Source organism: Lagopus leucura, unplaced genomic scaffold (genome assembly GCF_019238085.1).
Source record: "Lagopus leucura isolate 7727_CA_CO unplaced genomic scaffold, USGS_WTPT01 Super-Scaffold_100002, whole genome shotgun sequence".
NCBI classification, from domain to species: Eukaryota; Metazoa; Chordata; class Aves; order Galliformes; family Phasianidae; genus Lagopus; species Lagopus leucura.
In genome coordinates, this window is record NW_024962263.1 from 54,430,840 (window position 1) to 54,449,928 (window position 19,089).

At 38.1% G+C, this 19,089-nt stretch overlaps 1 protein-coding gene across 3 annotated transcripts in view; it reads left to right on the plus strand.

Moving 5' to 3' along the window:
* FAM110B (family with sequence similarity 110 member B) overlaps positions 1-19,089 on the plus strand; it is a 102,097-nt gene that overhangs the window by 9,667 nt on the left and 73,341 nt on the right. For 2 of the 3 annotated variants that reach the window (XM_042870256.1, XM_042870263.1), the window contains exon 2: positions 16,863-16,992. The exons of the other annotated variant lie outside the window; for it this stretch is intronic. The gene's annotated coding sequence lies outside the window, so the exon portion shown is untranslated. The remainder of the gene's footprint in view (positions 1-16,862; positions 16,993-19,089) is intronic. 3 annotated transcript variants of the gene reach the window in all.

Here is a 19,089-nt window from a genome sequence, read left to right on the forward strand (position 1 = left end):
CAGGAGGGCAGGGAGACAAACTGCATGTTGATGTTAATTCTGTCTGTTTTGAATTGTCTGTCTGATGTTTTCTATTGGTATTCACGTGATTGAAGTGTATAAATACACCATTCTATTAATTTCGGAGGTATTTAGCAAATGCAGTAACTGTAGAAGGGCATTCTTAAGTGAGGAATACTAGTGTAATGGCAGTAGGGATAGAGATCCTGTCTAATGCAGCACTAGCTGCTGTAAGGTTTCAGACTTTCTGCTACCTCTTTCTCATGCTTCAAACTTCTTCTACTTTAAAGTTGAATTTCTAATGAGAAGCAAAACCTGTTCCTTAATCAGTGAGACTTGCTTTTATGGAATACTTCATTCAACTTGGTGCAAATTGAAAACTGCCTATTATTTGAAAATAAAGCCCACTGTTTTCAGTGTTGAACCAGACTGAATGGTGCCCAGTGAAGTCTTCCTTCAATTAAATACAACTTGGTACCATAGTATACTTAACTGGAGGAAATAATAAAATAGTTTTATCCTTTGTTGTAAATAGTCCTTTTTACATTACAGTTTTTGATGAACACGCTGTTACAACCATTTTCATAACACCCTTTCAAAACAGACAGTGGAACAGGTGGAAGATGTATCTTGTTCTTTAGTGGAGCGGTCACTTATATATAACATCTTTCCTTCATGTGAAGTTGTTTTGTAGAGTTGTGCATAGTTGCACAGTTCTTGCTTGGCTGGGGGCTTTTCTGAAATCAATGTCAGGACTCTTTCATACTTTTAAATGTTGTGGTATCTGATAGTGAGATGATATACCTCACTTTAGTTCTGTTTATCTTGCTTCTTGTGTCAAACAGCTCTTAAAATTGTTGTGATCTGTTTTTCTGTCATGAGGAAAAACAAAAGTATAAATGAGAACATAAGAAACAAAATTCACTGGGACTTGCAGTGAGCGTTCTCCAGGAGTGGGTTGGTAAGTCCTTGAAGGAGGCAATTATGGTGCTGGAGTATGGCTGGGTTCCTTCTGGCTGCTGGGCTTTGTACCACTGAAAGCTCCTGAGAAAGCAGGGAGTGTGCCCCTAGGTTGCAGTCCAGCGTCTGTCTCTTTTCTTTTTGACATTATAATGTCTTTGATCACAGCTTTGCAGCCTTTGGCAGCTTGAATTGTAGAAGAACTTCTTTCCACTGTTGAGAAATTACAGAACTTAAATATCTAATTGTTTTCAGTTGCATGATAATTTGTTTTAACTAATTCTGTTCTGACTTGGGAAGAAGACAGATGTGTTCTTTCTGGAAAAAAAAAGGATGTGTTCTGCGTGGAAAACTCCGTACAGCTTTTTTCAGGGAATCAAAAGCACGCTTCAGAACAGATTTGAATTATCTTGAGTTATGTAGTTATTCTTCAACCTAAATATATATGAAATGCAAAGTGACATAAAATGAAGATGCCTAGTTCAGTCTGTTGTCTTCTTGTAAAACACAACTGATTTCTCACAAGGAAAAGTCTTGGGAAAAGATTCCAATTATACGCAGTCTCTGTTTTTGGTTATTACTTTTCAGTTTTCTTGTTTTTTTTTTTTTGTTTTTTTTTTTTGCTTAGGCAATTTTTTTTTCTCTTAGCAGTCTCTAGGATGAGTATTTAAACTGGTCATTAATGTTTCATTTTTGATGTCTGCAGTACTTCTACCTTTATGCTAATGTATGTAGATGTACAGGTCAGGACTTGACCTATATAGTAAAATGCCTTAACTTACTCCTATGTACATTCCTGGGTGAAAGTATTTAAATAAGAAAAAAGGTGAGCTGTTGCTTGATGCTGTAATTTTAGTTGGAGACTGACATGTATGAAATGAAAATTAGGCCCAAGAAACCGAGTTTTTGCAACTACATTCCATTGCTGCTGTAAATGCAGCTTACAGAGCACTTTCATGTCACAGTCAAGATTTTCTTTTGCAGGTAAGAGAAATTAGTAATGGCTTCACATGAAACACAAGGAGAATGGCCAAAACAACATTCCCACAAATATGTGCATACATGAGGCAGGGAAAGGGAGTTGACCAGAAAACTCTGACTCTCACTTCTGGCACTGGGACCAGCAGCACACATCAGTATCCACAGAATTATAGAATGGTTTGGGTTGGAAGAGACCCATAAGATCATCTCATTCCAAGCCCCCTGCTGTAGGTAGGGACATCTCCCTCTAGATCATGTTGCTCAAAGCCCCAATGAACGTTGTGTGTGGATGTCTTCAGGTAGGCTTGTGTCATCCTGGAGAAAAAAGGCTGAATCCTTCTTTCTATCCATTTGTATTTCTGCCATAACACAATGTTGTCCATATGTGTGTGCACACAAGTAATACTCTTCATTCAAAAGCCCTGTAGGGACTTGATCCAGTTTCCTAGATGACCTTTTCCTTTCTGCAGCTGATTTGGGCTGGATCTGGAAAAACAGTTACGGTACCTGGTCTGCATCCAGCAGTGAAGTGTTGCTCTTCTGAGGACTGTTAGCTGCAGTAGGAATGTAGTCCTTTGTGGTGGGGCTGGCTCAAACTCATCTGCCCTGGGCACTGAGGATATGGCACATGGCCCTCTGCTAAGGCCTTGTTCCCCTGATGGCTTCTGGTGGTATTGAGCAGGCTGGTGGCAAGGCAGTAGTACATGGTGAACATCCAGTGAATGAATTCCCCAGGCCCTTTTCTTAGGTGTCTTCAAAAATACCTCAAATGCTTTTAATTTTCACTTGATTTCTGTACTCAGTGTTGCTTTGTTTGGAAGTTGTTACAGCTTGTAGAAATTCTCACTGGTGGTGTAAGATAACTTGGCAGTGTCTATGAGAAAATGGTTATATAGGGAAGAGGCTATTTTGAGATTATTTTTTGTCATATCTGGAGAATTACCAAAAGCAGGGAAGTGCAAAATAGTGTTGTTTTTTTTTTTTCCCCTGAAATTTCACACTGCTTTTCAAAATAAATGCTTCAGCCTTTAAGTGGGTGAGTGCTTGCTTGAAAGTGGTGACTCCCAAATGTTCACGTTTGAGCCAAGAATAAAATCTTTTTAAATGCAATCCTGCCTTTGAGAAGAACTTAGTCTAATTCTTTTAGAGGCTTTATTCTCCTTATGGAATGTAATGATTTTGTTTGCTTTTCAAAGAAAGAACTGAGGATTGCACTGAAGATGCTCATTGCATTTTTGGCAGGATTTTTATTCAGAATAAAACTGTTAAGCATTTAACACTGTAAACTGTTTAAAAAGGATAAGTTATATAATTATGAACTTTCAGATAAGCATTAGTATTAATACCTGGTTGTCAGCAATAAGACGCTATAATATTGAAAAATTAGCAGATATAAATAAGTCTGAGCCTTTCCTCCTGCTGAGCTGAAAGCGTGGCTTTATAAGTAGGAAAACAGATGTAGATGCAGTTTGTACCTGAACTGTTAAGGACTTTTAGTTATTCTTTAAAGAGGCTTTGCAGTTAAGAGGAAACAGAAAAGAGTATCTTAATTATGTGCAAATCTTCAGTTTGGAAGCTGATGTGCTATTACATTTCTCCACTATTTTAGTATTCGTGCAGTGAGGACCAGGTTTAGGGACTTACCTTGGTTAACTTGCCTTGTTCATTGCTCAAATATGGCAGCTGATGTCTGTTTTAATAGTAATCTAAAAATAAGAAATTAAACACCATGAATTATTTATATGCTTAATAACTTGGACATACAGATGCTGATGTCGCTTCAGAATAAACATGCACATGGCATATATTCACAAATAAGAAAGTAATTCCTCAACTTGTGATATCTGCTTGTGGACTGCAGTTGGCTCTCTGGGCAAGGAGCATGCATGCTGGTAAAATATGGAGAGGTATTAAAGCAGTCCAGATGACAATCAGCTTGCATTGCGCGTTGGAAAAGAAGGGTGAGAAAATAACTGGCAAATTTTTCCAATTCCTGGTGCTGAATTGTGATTTTATTGTCAGTGTTGGCTGCAGTTGAAACCAGTGTATAGGTAAGTCTTGTGAAGTGAAATGTTACTGTGCGTTTAAAGAAGCAATACCAAAAGTAAGCAGAAGACCCGCTGCTTCACTATTGAAACTTTCATGGCAGGATGGCATAGGACTGAAGTACTGTTTTCCACCAATAGAAACTGATGGCTTCTGGAAGCTGCGGTGCTGAAAGTATTTTTTTTCTGTGTTTTTTTAAAATTATTATTAGTTTTTTTTTTTAAATCCAGTCTATGTTCAAGCAGTAGTCACAGGGTATAGATTTACCCCTCATTCCCCCAATGCACTTCATGACAGTGATCCCCGTGCCAGTTCTGTAAAACAGGCAGTCTGTATTCATTTGGTATAGGTGTGACAGAAAATCCCCCATTTGGGGACAGCAGTAATTTCTGAAGTCTGAAACCTGGCTGGCTGTTTCCTGCACTTTCTCTTCTTATTATAGTATAAAAATACTAGAAATGATTGCATGTGGCTGTAGGAGGTAGTACTTAATGATAAACCTTTTTCTTTTCTCCTCTTTTGCTAGGCATTTTGCAACATCAGATAAACAATACTATATTTCAACATTATTTTATTGTTACAGGAATTCTGTTGTTCCATTGTTTGTGAAGTGGTTTAACAACTGCTAAGACTTCATCAGTTAACTAAGGATCTTGCTGAAAAGTAAATGTAAAATTGATGCAGTGATGTGATATTGCCAACTTGAGTTGTTTTGTGGGTACCCAAGCACAGTGTTTCTGGTTTATCATGCTTTGTTTTCTCACCATCAGGACCATTCCCACAAGTTGTGGGCTTGAGTGTACATCTGGCCAGTGCAGGTATCCTTCTTGCAAAATTGCTGAGAAGGCTTGAAGCATGTGGTTTTGGTTTGTTTTTGAGGAAGGCAGATACTTCACTTTTTAAGCCAAAAGGAAACTTGTCAGATGAAGCTTGATCTTTTCGTAAGCATTTTGAATCCTGCCTGGGTATTGCAGGTGCAGAGCCTGTACCACGTGCTGGCTGCTGATCGCTCCCTCTGTGGACAGGAGGATTAGAGCAGAGTTTCAGCCCTAATCCTGGGTTTCCTGTGTAGATTTGGTTTAGTCTTACTCCAGTTCAGCTGCCTGTGTGTGGAAGAACGTGCTTTTCATATACTTCCTCTCAGAACACAAATAAACTCAGTAAATTTGAATGGGATTGTGTGAAGTTTAAATGGTAGTTTGATGTTTCTTGTATTGATGAGCTATTTTAAGCTTTATGCCTCCTTTCCCCCCATGAAACATGCACACACTCCTCACTGACTAATAACTAGGCATGTGCTTTGAACAGTCATGCATTTTAATTAAAACAAAATGATAGCAATTTTGGATTTAGGTTATTTCTAACTATCTGGAATCTCTCTTTTGTTTTTTTCTTCAATAAATACTTGTTTAGTCTACTTGTTACATTTTAATTCACTGCTAAATATGTGGGGTTCCTTTATGAAAATAATGATATTCTATGATTAAGAACACAATAGTAGGCACTACAGAAATCCATTGTAACTTACACAGGAAAAATGTATGGACTTGGAGTATAGTTAAAAGGCTGCTTGGCAAAAAAATTGGATGTTGACAGCTTCACTGACATACTTCTCAAAACCACTGCCACTGTTTCCCTCATTCTCACCATTGAAAGGGGTGCTTGAGTTAAAATGAAGCTGGTCTGGAAGCAGTGCTAATTAGCTTCTATGTCTCACATTGAGGGAACTGTGAGCTGCCCCTGCTTGGAGGAGGGAAAAGTCTCTGGTCCATCGGTGTGTAATCTGCTACTGTTAATATTCAGAGACCTAAAAATGTACTGGATTTTGCTTCAGAAAGGAGCTTGAATGCACGTTATTGCACGAGCTGTGTCGAAGCCACCTTATTCAAGAAAATAGTTGTATAAAAATACCTACATGACTGACGAGTTGTTCATTGGCATGCACTGAAGACAAATTAATTTGTTTTCCACACAAGTGAATACTGCTTTTTTTCTTTCAATTCTCACAGAAGCTCAGTGATAAGCCTTGAACACAGAATCAATGCTTTATTCTGTGCGATTTGTATGTATTTGGCTTCTAAATCTATTTAACAAAGTAGTGCAGCAAATTTGGGATTAGTGACATGCTAGTTGCTTTGCTGAAGGAGGCTGGTACAGAAAATTGGGGGAATTCACATTTTTTTGCATTAGGTATTAGCTGGCACAAAGATTTAGCTGTATTACATATTTCTTTTTATACCTGACCTCACAGTTATGAGGAAGTCGTGATCCAGCTGTAGCAGTATCAATTTGACAGAGAAAATAATCATGGGTTTTGTGCGGATCTTTAATATTGGCAGTAAAATATTCTAAGCTTTCCAGCTTTCCTTTCACTTCTCAAATTTAAAAACAATGTTGATTTAGTGCTGAGTATCTGTTGTTATACCTGCTGGTTTGTGTTTTAGTGCTCTTTATTGCTTTTAGAATTTTTTTTTTGTTTTAGTTTCACCCCTCCCCCTGGGTTCAGTCTCTCACAATACTGAGGGCTGTTAATACTTCAATCAGATATTGCTCACAAAAGTTTCTGATAAACTATGAAATGAGCTTTGAATTTTGGTAATATAAAGCCTGGACTGTAAGATCTTGCTTTGAATCTGGGCTTATTTGGTTAGGCACATTAAACCCATTATTAAAAATAGTGGAGCTTTTTTGTTTTTATTATTTTCATTTGAGATCAGACCTCTTTGAACCACAGAGACGTGCACCTGTGCTCATTTTAATTCCTGTGTAGTTTTCATCAATTATCACAGCAGGCAAGAAGAAGTCAAATTGTGAAATGCTTTTGAAGAGTAAATACATTCAACCTGGGGTTCAAGTTTCTATTTTAATCAAATATCATATCATCTGTATTCATGTTTGTATGCAAAGCTGAGTTAAGGCTGTGTGTGTGAAAGAGAGAGAGAAAAGCCTTTTTTGTTTTCATTGTCAAGTATCTGTTTTGAAGTGCTTTGGTGTAAGACAAGTATAGTATGTTGATGTTTGTAGTGGAAGGCTCTGTGTGTGTGTATACACAGATTTTATTTATTTATTTAAGCTAGGAGAAAATCTAGGTCAGGAGATTTCGTTCTTATTAATAAGTTAAGGCTCTGTTCAACAAAAATCATCCTCTATGGCTAGGAAGCTTCCTGACTTGAGAAGCAATGGTGGGGGAGGAATTGCTGCTCAAGAAGACCAGTGGGAAGCCTTTCATATCATCACTGTTTTAAGATGTTCACCTCCCCGTGATGCATTTTTAATAGTCACTGTGAAAGCTCACCAGATACATGTTTCTCCCTTCTGCTCTAGAGCTGATGTTAGATGGCTTTCCTCCATTCTTGGCCTGTTTTGGCACCCATCTATAAAGATGGCAGGGCTGGAAACCACCAGCTTGTCTACATGTGGCATGATATCAAGGAGCACAATTTTAAGAGAGGAAATGCCATTGTAAGTTAGGAAGTTGGTGCACAGAACTCTTGTTGCACTGTCCTGTTGTCCTTTTTATTTTTTCCCAAGATGGTGTAGATGTGGGAGGAGGCCAGGGAGTCTGTCCATCTGCTTCCTCAGGAGCTGTCAGTGATATGTTTGAGCCCCTTAATACTTGGTTTTGTGCAGACAAAAGTCAAGAAGCATATCCATCAGTTTTGGGAGATTTTCAAATCTTCAAATGCGTGGAGTTGTGGATCCATACTTCCCAAAATGAGATGCACGTGAGCCTTAGATGTAACAGACAGCCCATATGACTAATAAAATTGCCTCGTCTTGAATAACTGCTGTAGATGCGAACTAAACTTTGAAGCAAGCCAGTTGACACCCACACAGGACTAAATTATAACATCCCAAATAAATTGCTATGCAGTTTAAGTGCTGAAGTAGCATCAGTACAAGGAAAGTTTGTTCCCAACAATTATTCATATGTTGAATATTGCGTGAAAATTCTTGGTTTAAAATGTTAATTTTGCACGGTGTTTTTTTTAATGTAGGATGAACAAACTTCAAGTTTGTTAAAACTGGAAACATAGGAGAGAAAAAAATGTATTTTAAGTATTTATCAAATTCTGCTCATGTTGTATATTTTACTGTAACTTTTATAGTTAGTAACCAAATGATTACTTTTGGTGTACTATTCTTTTAAAGCTTTAAAAGAAAAAAACACTATTTAGTGGTAAGCTCTGTCTTGAATTACGTGCAAAACCCTTCTAGAAGATCTAAGGAGGCACACATCTAAAAACTTACCCCTTTTATTCCTGGTGTACAAACATAATTAGATTTTTAAATGCATCATCTTTACAACATGGAAATGTAGCAGTAGAAATGATAACATTGTAGTAAATGATCAAGGTAGAACTCTCCTTAGGTGATGTTTTGTTGGTTTTTTTTGTTTTGTTTTTTTGTTGTTTGCTAAACAAAAGGTGGTTCTTCTTTTAGTGTTTTTGATACTAATTCAGTATTCTGTGAAAACTCCTTAGTTATATTTGAGTTTGAAATTCAGAATGTTCAAATCCAGTGTTTAGGGTTGAATGCTTACTTGCTTGCCTGTCTTTGTATTGAAGTTACAAATAATTTTCTGCAGTACCGTCTGTATATCCATCATAGTCAATGTTATTGAGCTTTATGGGGAGAATGCCATACTGACGTTTTGTTAGTCTCGTGAAATCATCAAAATATGTATTGTCAGCTTAAAGTCATCAGTCTCCAGCTGTTCCTGTTGTTAGGAGTTGTTGTCTCTGTCAAAAAAAATACATATTTTACTGTACAAAAATGTTGTGTGCGTTTTTGGAGATCTTTTTATATCCGGAATGACCAGCATTATTTTCTCAGCCATATAATCATTTGAAATAAGGTTAACCAGCACAGCTGTCACTGGAGTGGACCTTCGTAGTTCATCTTTATTATTTAAAAAGGAGTGACTGGGTAATTGCTGAATGAATGACAGTGTAGGATGAGCTCTCAGTAGCCCTTTCTCTTGATGGCAAGAGAGACCTCACCTTATGGGCTATTGCACAGTGTCTTCCCATACATTTTTCTTCCTCTTCTGTGTCTGCTATTGTGAAGTCTCTGAGCAGAGGTCTTGTGAACTATTGCATCTATAGTGGTTTTACTTCTTAGTGATTGATGAATTCAGTTCTATTTTAAACACTTGTAAAAAAAAATATTGCATGCTCTTTCATTCATTCGTAACCCCAGCGCTGTTAAATTTTGTTAAGAGTTGTCAGTGGGAAACGATGTATGTGGCACCCCATTGGAAAGCCCAATGGGCCATCTGTGGCTTTTTCACACTGCATCTGGTGGTATGACAGGACAGTGGAGGAAAATGATTGATACTTCAGTTTATAAGGTATAAAATGTGTCAGAAGCTTACGCTAATGAGTTACCAAATTGTGTGACAATAGAAGTCTCTTATGCTTCATTCTTGATTTGACACTTGACAAAAAAAGTGGCCCAAAGCCAAGGTCAAGTGGAAGTATCGTGCTGTTGTTGCCTCCTCTGTGTCTTTCTGTAGTGATCTGATGGAAGGCTGATAAATCGTTATAAAAGAAGCAGTTAGGGCTTAAGACCTTTGAAAGGAATTGTAAAGCCTGATTGAGTATGTTGATTTATACCGCTCCGAGCATGAGTGGTTGGTTTGGCTGCTTGCCCCTGGCCCGTATTTGCCAACTTCCCGTTGCTTAGAGCAGAGCAGTTGCTTGAATCTATTTCCTCTCACGTGTGGAAGTACTATACTAATGCACTGAATTTTTGGGTAGCAACAACTTGTATTTTAATTAAAATACCTTTTAACCAGCAACCAGATTTTGATCGCTAATTTTAAAGAAAGCAATCATGAGATCCTGCATATTTTTTACTTGTAGAAACATCAGTGTCTCTAATGGCTCATTTCTAAGCTAGAATTGTATCTATATATCAAGTTGTTTCCTACTCTGCTTTTGAAAACAGTGCATCATAAAAAGACTGCTATGCAATGCCTCTGAAGAAGTTTAACTGCAGAGCTGACAGCTTGTGTTTAAGTCCTGCCTGCATGGACATCTATTAGATTTTCCTAAGGATGGGGCCCACAGCCTGGGGCTGATCTCTGTTCCTGAGACCCACTGAGAAGGGCTCTTGGTAAGATGTCACAAGGAAATGGGTTGCTAGGCATGGTACAGGGATTGCTTGGCCCTGTGGCCTGACCCAAAGTCAAAACTTTGCATGTCCTTGTTCCTGACAAGGTGGAGTGTGGGTTTTTTTTGAAGCCCAGCTGTAGGATTAGTGTGTTCTATCATGGTCAGTATAACTGCTTTGTGTCTTCTAGTTTTCTAACATTTTGTTGGTTAGCTTGCATGATGTCCAAACCACAATTCATCTGTCTGTATCCTCTCCTCCAACTGTGAACCATCCAACCAAGGAAAACTACAGTTGATTAACCAGGCTTAAAGCTTTTCTGGGCTTTACTGGGTTGTGATGTACTGCAAGGGAGATAGGTAGTTTTGGTGTAATGCATGGTAAGTAAGTGGCTGTCCTCAAGGGCATATGTATTAAACTATGTTCTTGCCTCTCTTGAGTTTTAACAGGTTGCTGATGAAAATTCTTTAACTGGAAGTGTTGAGTGTTACATCTATGAACTGCAGAGTCTGCCAGGCCAGAAGAAAATTTGCTTTTGTTGGCTAGAACATCTATCTAAATTTCAGTCATGCTTAATGAAAAAATGAATTGATAACCAACTCCCTCACCAGTTTTCTTATTTATTCTGAAATGCATAAGTTCTGGGTTTTTGTCCATGGTGTTTGCGTATGTCTCATTAGTAATTCCTTTTACTTGTGATATGAGCTTGAACTAGAGTAAATCCAATTCTTGTGTTAGACATTAAGCAAGTAAAGGATTGAAACTGCTTCAAAACGTGTGGGTAGCTCACTCTGAAATGCCTCTATCGCTCTTGCATGCTTACTGCCTTCCTGTAATTGGGACCAAGGTGCCGTACTGTCTTCAGTCATTCTGGTACGTTGGAGAACCACTCTGGAAGCTTCCTGCCTTCCTTCCCTAGCAGAGTTGTTGGGGAAGTTTTGTATCTGTATCCAACACCATCCAGAAAGCCTGAGAGCTGTATTGATCTAATTGTTAATGGTATTACATGTTGCTTCTGCTTCTTTGAATGTGAGTTGTTGTTCCTCTGTTACACACAAAACACATTTTGTGCAGTGGTTCAGTATGATAGAATACAGTGGTATGGTATGATAGCAAGCATAAGTCTCATGTCACCTGCATGGCCTATCTTACATGGGTATAGCAAAGTGGGAAAGACTTATTTTGGATTTGCTTAAAAATCCCGCTGCCCCAAGTATGGTTGGGTTTGCAACAAGCATTGTCATGAGTCCAAATCTGTTGAAGGCTCTAGGTGGCATTTAATGGACTTTGTTATAGCAAAGACTTCTGAAAGCGTCCGTGCATTCCAGAGTATTTGCTTTAACATCATAGTGGTGACTACAGAAAGCTTGAGAGGAGTGTCATGGTGTAAGGTCTAAAGATCTTTCTCAAGCATAGATCGTGCTTTTAGTTGTGTGCTTCTCTTTTGCTTAGCAGAGTTCCAGCTTTACTTGTTAAGTGCTACAAATTCTTGAAAAGTTTCTTGTGAGAATGCAGACAGTAGTGTAATATACCTGATTCCCTCTTCAGCTTCATGTAATTGCTCTCATGTCTATTTTCGGGAATGTCTTAAGATTTCTCCCAAGTAACAAGCAAAGATGGTGATGGCATATGGCTGCTTCTGTTTGTCCTAAAGTCAAACCAATTACTTTGCTTGCATCTCATGAGCTGTACAGTGGCTTTGCTTTCATAGGGACTATCAAAAATGAATTAAGTTAAATTGCAAGCCTAAAAAGAAAAGGAGGAAAAAAATGCTTCACAAAGGAATGTATGCCATGCACTGCTAAACATCCAGCAAAATCAGTGAAATATAGCTCACCTTTCCCATTCTCCTACTTGCGTAAAATTTAAAACAGTTCAGAATTTGGTTTATTTCAGGTGTTATAGCCAGACTATAATTCAGAAACTTCTGTATTTTGGACCTTTCTCTTTAAGATGATGGGTGTTCCCAGAGCCCTCAATAGACTCAGAGGGTACACTGTTTCTTAAAAATGGAAATTGTGGTGGCTGCGTCCAAATCTCAAGCCATTTTCAAGACCCCTCAAATCAGGAATCTCATTGGCATGCATGTCAGGATCTGTGAGTGAGTCACTCTTAATTACATTGTTGCATCTGTCTTACCCTTTTTAGGAGACTATAGCTAAAACTACGGAGAAATCGGTAGAGACTCTGTATTTATAGAGTCGTCTTTTGCCTTAATTTCAACTTCTGTTTTTTGTATTTTATGGTTCTCAGTAATATTTAAAGTAATAAGGCAGTGCAGTGTTTTTGTTTCCTTTCACAAGGAAGGAGTAAGATATCAATTGTTATGAATAAATTTCCTGGTATTTGGTGTTCAAGTCCACTACCTAAGACTGTCTTCTCTTGTCACTTGAAGCGTCATTATACTTGTTCCACATTTAATTTTATATATATATACATATATATACACACACACACACACACACATACATATTAAAAGTGCACTTAATATACACTTACATTTCTTCACACCCTTCCTTTGTGCTTCTGGCTCACCTATCATCACCAAACCCAGATGCATTCACAAATATGCACGCTTTGTGCTTGTGAGCCTCTTGACTAGAGATGAATATTCAAATTGAAAAGAGCCCTGCAGCCCAGTCCTCTGCATGGATGCTTGGCTTCAGTGTTGTATCCTCCCTGTGGGTAATGTTCTCTGCCATGTTCTTCCAATGCCATCCAAAGCAATTTCTTCCACAAAGGATATCGCATCTCTTTTTACACATTTAGGGGTCCTGTTTTACTTGGCTGCCCACTGATAATTAAGAACCCTAATTACTACTTTTATAATGTCTGTACTTATTTTCTTTTGTTTTTTAATTCCAGGTGGGAAAAATCCCCACCCAGTGGAGATGGGTAATGCATTGGTCAGCAAATCTTGTTTTTTGTTTTTTTTTAATATGCATTTCTCTTCTATTAGATTTTCATGACTGTGATTCATTCCAGGAAAATGCTAGACTTTCATTAAAAGGTTCTTAGAATAAATGTGTATTTTATCCTTTTATTTTATAAGAAGTTAACTTTAAAAGAAGTAAGGAGAGGAAGTCTGGAAGGTCAGAAGCTGTAATTTTGTAAGCAGTCATATGATTGTATTAAGGACTCTGTTCTGATTCCTTTCTTGATAAATGGTGCGTGTCATAAAATGACAGCTTGTCTGCACCTGATGCATTTCCATGGACACAGAATGCTTAATCTGTAACTTCAAGTCCTAAATGAAACCCTCTTGGAAACTAGGAAAGAGAATATCTGAGAATGTGGGTTGGAAATTAACACGGTTTAAACTAAACTCTGTTTATTTGCTTCATCTGTGCTTATGTATGATTAAAAAAAATATAAATGCAGGCCATCAAACAAAATATTAGTGTGCTGGACTTGGTAAACTGCTTCTCACTTAAGCTTTCTGACATTTGTAATTAACATTTGGGAAATTAATGTAGTTTTTGCTTCTATAAGTATATTGTAACTTTCCCTGATAGTATGCTGTGGCTGTGTAGCTGCACTCATTTGGAGCCTTGTGATGAAGTGCTTGCAGCTACCAGCATATTGATAGTGAAGCTCTTCAGGCTTTTGAAGAAGTTGCTGCCTTCCAGTTGATGCAATTCTTGTTCCAAAGCATTAGGAATATTTTCATTAGACTTCATATGGAGAATAAGGCTCATAGATTCTTACAGGTGTCTTTCTTTGGGATGAAACTCAATGTTCGTGGGCGTCAATGAGGGAGATTGTTTCCAGCTCCGTATAAAGTCAGAAAATACAAAAGTCAAGGTTCTCAGCTCAGAAGCAAAAGCTTCTATGTTTAAGACAGTTCTGTGTGTGTTCAGCACAGTTAGTATAAAGTAATAATATAGTACTATGTGAAATAAGAACGTGTTAACATCACTTGTGGGAAGTATGACTTCTGATTGTTTTGGGTTTCTTTAATTTGATTCCGTCATCTTCTCAGTAGTTTAATGCCAAATAGGTGAGTGAATTAATTTTGTTTTATTGTGTTTTCATTAAAAAAAACCCACACACACGTTTTAGAAACTGCCAGAATTAATGGATATGGCCATTTCCTAGCTAAACTCCACTAACTAATGCTTCTGAAAATTATGTTCTCTAAATTGACTCCAACTCCTAAATTATGTCTGAGCTTTTTTTCCCTAAACCTCTAGAGATATAAAGAATAGTGACTCAGCTCTCCTGCCTGTGAAAATTTGGGTATATTTTAAACAGACTAAATTTTTTTGGCATAATGCCCACTGGCAAATATTTCCTCCTTTCTAGCTACATGTGTGGCTGAGGTTTCCTTTACCTTGTCCACATTGTTAAATAACGTTATTCTCTCAAGGATCTGTGTTCTGTTTGGGTGCAGAAAGCACTTGTATCTCTTTCTGTGTATGAAGTGAATCCTATTCATCTAAGCAGCGAGATCCTTAGAGCCATCTAGTTTTGTTTCCTGACTTCAGTTTCTCCCCAGTGACAGCGATTAAGGTAACGCCTAATCAAAACATCAAGTTATCAAATGTTTAATCACCTCCTGCTGAGTTCCCAGATCAGCTTATTTCTTTGTCAAGAAAGCCTACATTTTTAAAGACTTTACTTTGGATTATAGAAACCTCAGGGTAGACTCAAGTGAGGTTTGAAGGTTTAAGTAGGTGCCTTTGGGATTGTTAAAATAAGAAGTCCATTCATTCATGAATCCTTCTGATTTAAGTTTGGCTTCCCTTTCTTGAGACGTGTATTTTTGTAAGTACTGAAACTTTGATTTCACACACTTAACAGGAGAATGAAAGAAGACGGGAACATAAATGAGGACAAAAACTCTTTTTCAAAAGGAAGTCCGAAGACTTGTTTATATTGGACAGTGAAGCAGGAAACAGCATGTGTCATAAAAGGCTCCAGCTTGTTGGCTAAAGGCTGAAACTTGAGATGTAGTCTATATATATATATATATATATGTAGTCATATATATATATATATAAAACATAAATATTCATAAAAATATTTCTAAGTGAAATTCTGAGTATCTCAGAAACTGGTGACTGATGATTGCACAGATACTTTATATGTATTTGTTTATGCATGTACACTCTCATACCATGCTTTCTTCTTTAAAAATGAATGTATTAAGCTCAGATATGTATTTCCTGTAGGATACTGTAGCCTTGCTAGCACTAGATGCACACTTGGGAGCTAAAACCCATGTTTCTCGCAGACTTGTAACGCAGTGACTTATTCTTGCCAGAGAAGCAGAAAACAAGGAACTCTGATTTCAGCAGAGCAGAAATGGGGGAATTCTTCTGTGAAGCTGAATGTTTTCAAAACAAGGCAGAATTTTTTCCTTTAGAATTTCGTCACTGTTGTATTTTAAGCAGTGATTTCTAGGGATTTTGGAGGTGTCTTATGTCCTGCCAAGACCAATTGATAAGTCTAATAACTGTTACTCAACTTCAAGACAAAAATGTGTATAAGATCTTGCTTGAGGCATTGGTCAAGGAATGTGGCTGGAACAGATCTGCTATGTACGTATTTGTAAGCACTTACAGGAAGGTGCCCATCTGTCCCTGAATCCCCTCTGTTTCTGCTTGGTTCTGTTGTATCACTGTTTCAATGGCAGCAAATATTCAAGGCAAGCTGTTGTTGGTCCTATCCACCTGCCCACCACAGATGTATTTGCAAGCAAATGATCTTCTTATCTTAGGTTTAAGAGCATTGAAACGCAGACTCAGGAGATTTCTCTGAAGGTTGGCCTTTGGAAACCTTTGATACTTGGCAAGTATTGTTGCTTCTCCTGTGTATTGACTATGTTAGGCAACTGTTTCCTTCAATTTATGCTTCAATAGTTCTGAGATTTTTAGGGAGGGAATTCTGTGTTTCACAGTGTCTGTAGCCTGTTTCTTGAATTAGTAACAATGGTTGGAAAACTAATATCATTTGAAGTTGCTCGGAAATGCTTGATTAAAAGGAGGTTTTGTGTGCCAGCAGGAGTCCCTCTGAGCATGTATCTGAAGTACAACCAAACCCCAGAAAACTCAGATGCTTTGGGATTTCTCTTTTATTTATTTATTTATTCTCATTATGGTTAGAGCGGAGCTCACCTCAAGTAACATGTTGAGAGAAAAAAAAACATTAACTTAAACAGAGATTAAGAACATATTTCTGTAAATTGTGTATGGCTATTTTGCACGTAAGAAACAGCTTTTAGTAGATGTTCATCTGAAGAAGCCAGTCTTTTTGCTACCCTTACCTGCTTATGGTGGAGTTGGAGGACTTTGTCATTTTAACTTCTTTCTAAGTGAAATAGAGTGCAGCATATGTTTAATAAGGGCTGTTCAGCTGAGAGAAGACCCTGGTCAAGGAAGTAACATGGGAGCTGGGCTGGATTTTTTTTGTCTGCTCTGACACTGTACTCAGTGCCTGCCTTGAAGATGTCTCTCTGCTTGGGCCTGTTGCTTATATGCTGAAGCATTCCTGAAGCATGTCGCTGAGCAGTTTCGGTGGAGAAAAATGATGGCTTGAGAGACCAAGGATTTATAACTGTAGGTTGCCTGTTAAATTGCAGGGCTTCAAGACTCTGCTCTTGGGACTCATAAATGATACAGGACAACTCCGGCTGACTGAATGCTCATCCAGTATCACTAGTCACCTCTTTTCAGGGCCTGCAAGATGACTTTGATGACACATGGCATAACACATGATCACGAAGCTAAATGCCTTCCCTGTTGCTATGTCTCCAGGCAGTGCTGCAAGGAGCCTCTGGGAGTTCCAGGGGGAAGAGACCAGCCTCCTTTGGAGACCTTTGCTACAGGTGAAGACCTTCAAACAAGTCAAGCAGATATATCAGGAGCTCAGAAGTTTTACGTCAAGGTAAAGAGATTATTTTTATAGCAAACTGAAGTGGCTGGTATGATTTGCAAGATAAGAATTTCCATTCTCTTCCCCCTGCCCAATGATTCTCTGAGTGTTTTCATTTGATTGCAGAAACAACATAGTGCATTGCAGGTTAGAGCCAGAAGTAATTCCTTGTGATATTGGTAGAAATGTGTGTCTGTGGTTCTTTGTTGACAAGAAAGCAAACTTTGAGAGTTCAACAGTGTGCTGTGTTTTTAGAAGCAAGTTTCCTTTTAATTTCTGCATTTGGAACTTGGAGTGGCCCCAAGTTATGGAAGCACTTTTGGATGTCTGCAGTAACAAGAGGAGAGTGAGGTTTGTGTATGCTGGATTTCTGTTTACCAGCACTAAAGTTCTCTTCATTTGATCATCCAGAACTCATTCATGCACGTAAGGGACAAACACTGGTGGATGAAGACAAAAAAGACCCCAAGAACTTTGTTAAACTTGTCAGTGCTACTTTGGGCTTTTGAATATACTATGATTTTATTAGAAAGACAAGATTTTGAATGCGGTGATGATGTGTGCCCTCTGAGTCCTTTATACTGACAAGATTGATAGAACTTTGTGTAGATGGTTGATTTGGGGAAAAAAATGGTAGCAATGGAAACAGTATTTTTCACAATTTAAGATTAAACTTAGGTCCTTCTAAAGGTCTTCCAACTTCTGCAATTTTAAAATAGCTTTTGCAAGGTGTTAACTTTAAAAATTGAAGGTTCTGTAAGTAAATTTTCCTTAATTTGTCTAATAGCAGATTTTTCTTGTTAATCCCCCATTGATCTTTCTCTGAAAGCAGGGTTCTGAACTAGACCAAAGTTCATCATTTAACATTAGTGGAGAAAAACTCAAACTGATTTCAATTTTACCATTTTTACATTCAGTATTTCACCCCATATATCTGTTATATGTGCTTGGAAGTAAGACCACCAAGCAAGGGGAGGCCCACAGAGCACCCTCTGTATGCCATTCCCTTTCTCTCTGCTTCTCACGTCATTAAATTCACTGTTTCTTCTGTCTGCCAGCAAGGCCATCTTGAACAACTGAGGATACTGTATTGAAACCTTGGCAGAGCAGAAAAACTGACAACTGCATAATGACTTTGAATGGGAGGGCAAAAATCCTGAAATACTTATCTGTTCAACGTTTCCTTTTGTTACATTTACCTTGGGACTGCATGAAACAATACAAGCTGTGGTAACCACGAAAAAAAAAAAAGTATTTCTTTCACATGTTATATAAGAAGTACAGTTGTATGCAGTGAGAGTGTAAGGACCTCATAGGAGCTTTTTGCATAATCTTTAGTGTGCACTGATGCCCTTAAATGGGGTGGTGGTGGTGATTCATGTATGGAAGTGCAAGGTGCCCTGAGCTTTTGGTGGTGCACAATGCATGGATTGAAATGCAGCCTTGAATGCTGTTACTACTTCTAGTAAATCAGTTTGTTCTGCATCTTTCTGCCTCTTTCTTCCCCTTTGTTGGAGGGCTGTTCTGCTAACCAGAAACATATGATAGGAAGCAGCCAAATGTTCTGGTGAAAATCAAGGGCACTTTCTAGCTGTGAAAGTTTTCTATTTGCCCTAGATTTTTTTCATTGATGCAGCTGTAACAATTGGTGTCAATGATATGAATAATTGATCAAGGAGTTCCTGTTGCCTCAAGTAATATTCTGCTTATTGCTTCTCAGAGCTGTTGCTGTTTGTTATACTACAGCATTGCTGGTTTTTCCTTCGTTCTTTGCTCCTACCACTTTGTTCTCTGCCTCTCCTGTAGGGGCATGTTGTTTTTCCTTCAGTGTATTCCATGTGTTACTGGGAAACGGGTTCTCCCTTTTAATCAACAACAACATATTTCAAAATAATCCATGGTCCTGGGAACTGTGCAGTATACACATCTGGTTTCCCATAAGCATGAATTGCTGGCTTTACAAACGCGAAACATGTAGTCCTGGCCACGGAGTTAGCTCAAGTGTTCCGTAACTTGAGCCTGTATTCGAAATAAAAACAAAATTGTATAGCTTCTTTACCATGCTAATGGAAAGCATTTAATTTGCTTCTTGAAGCCAACCAGAGGGAT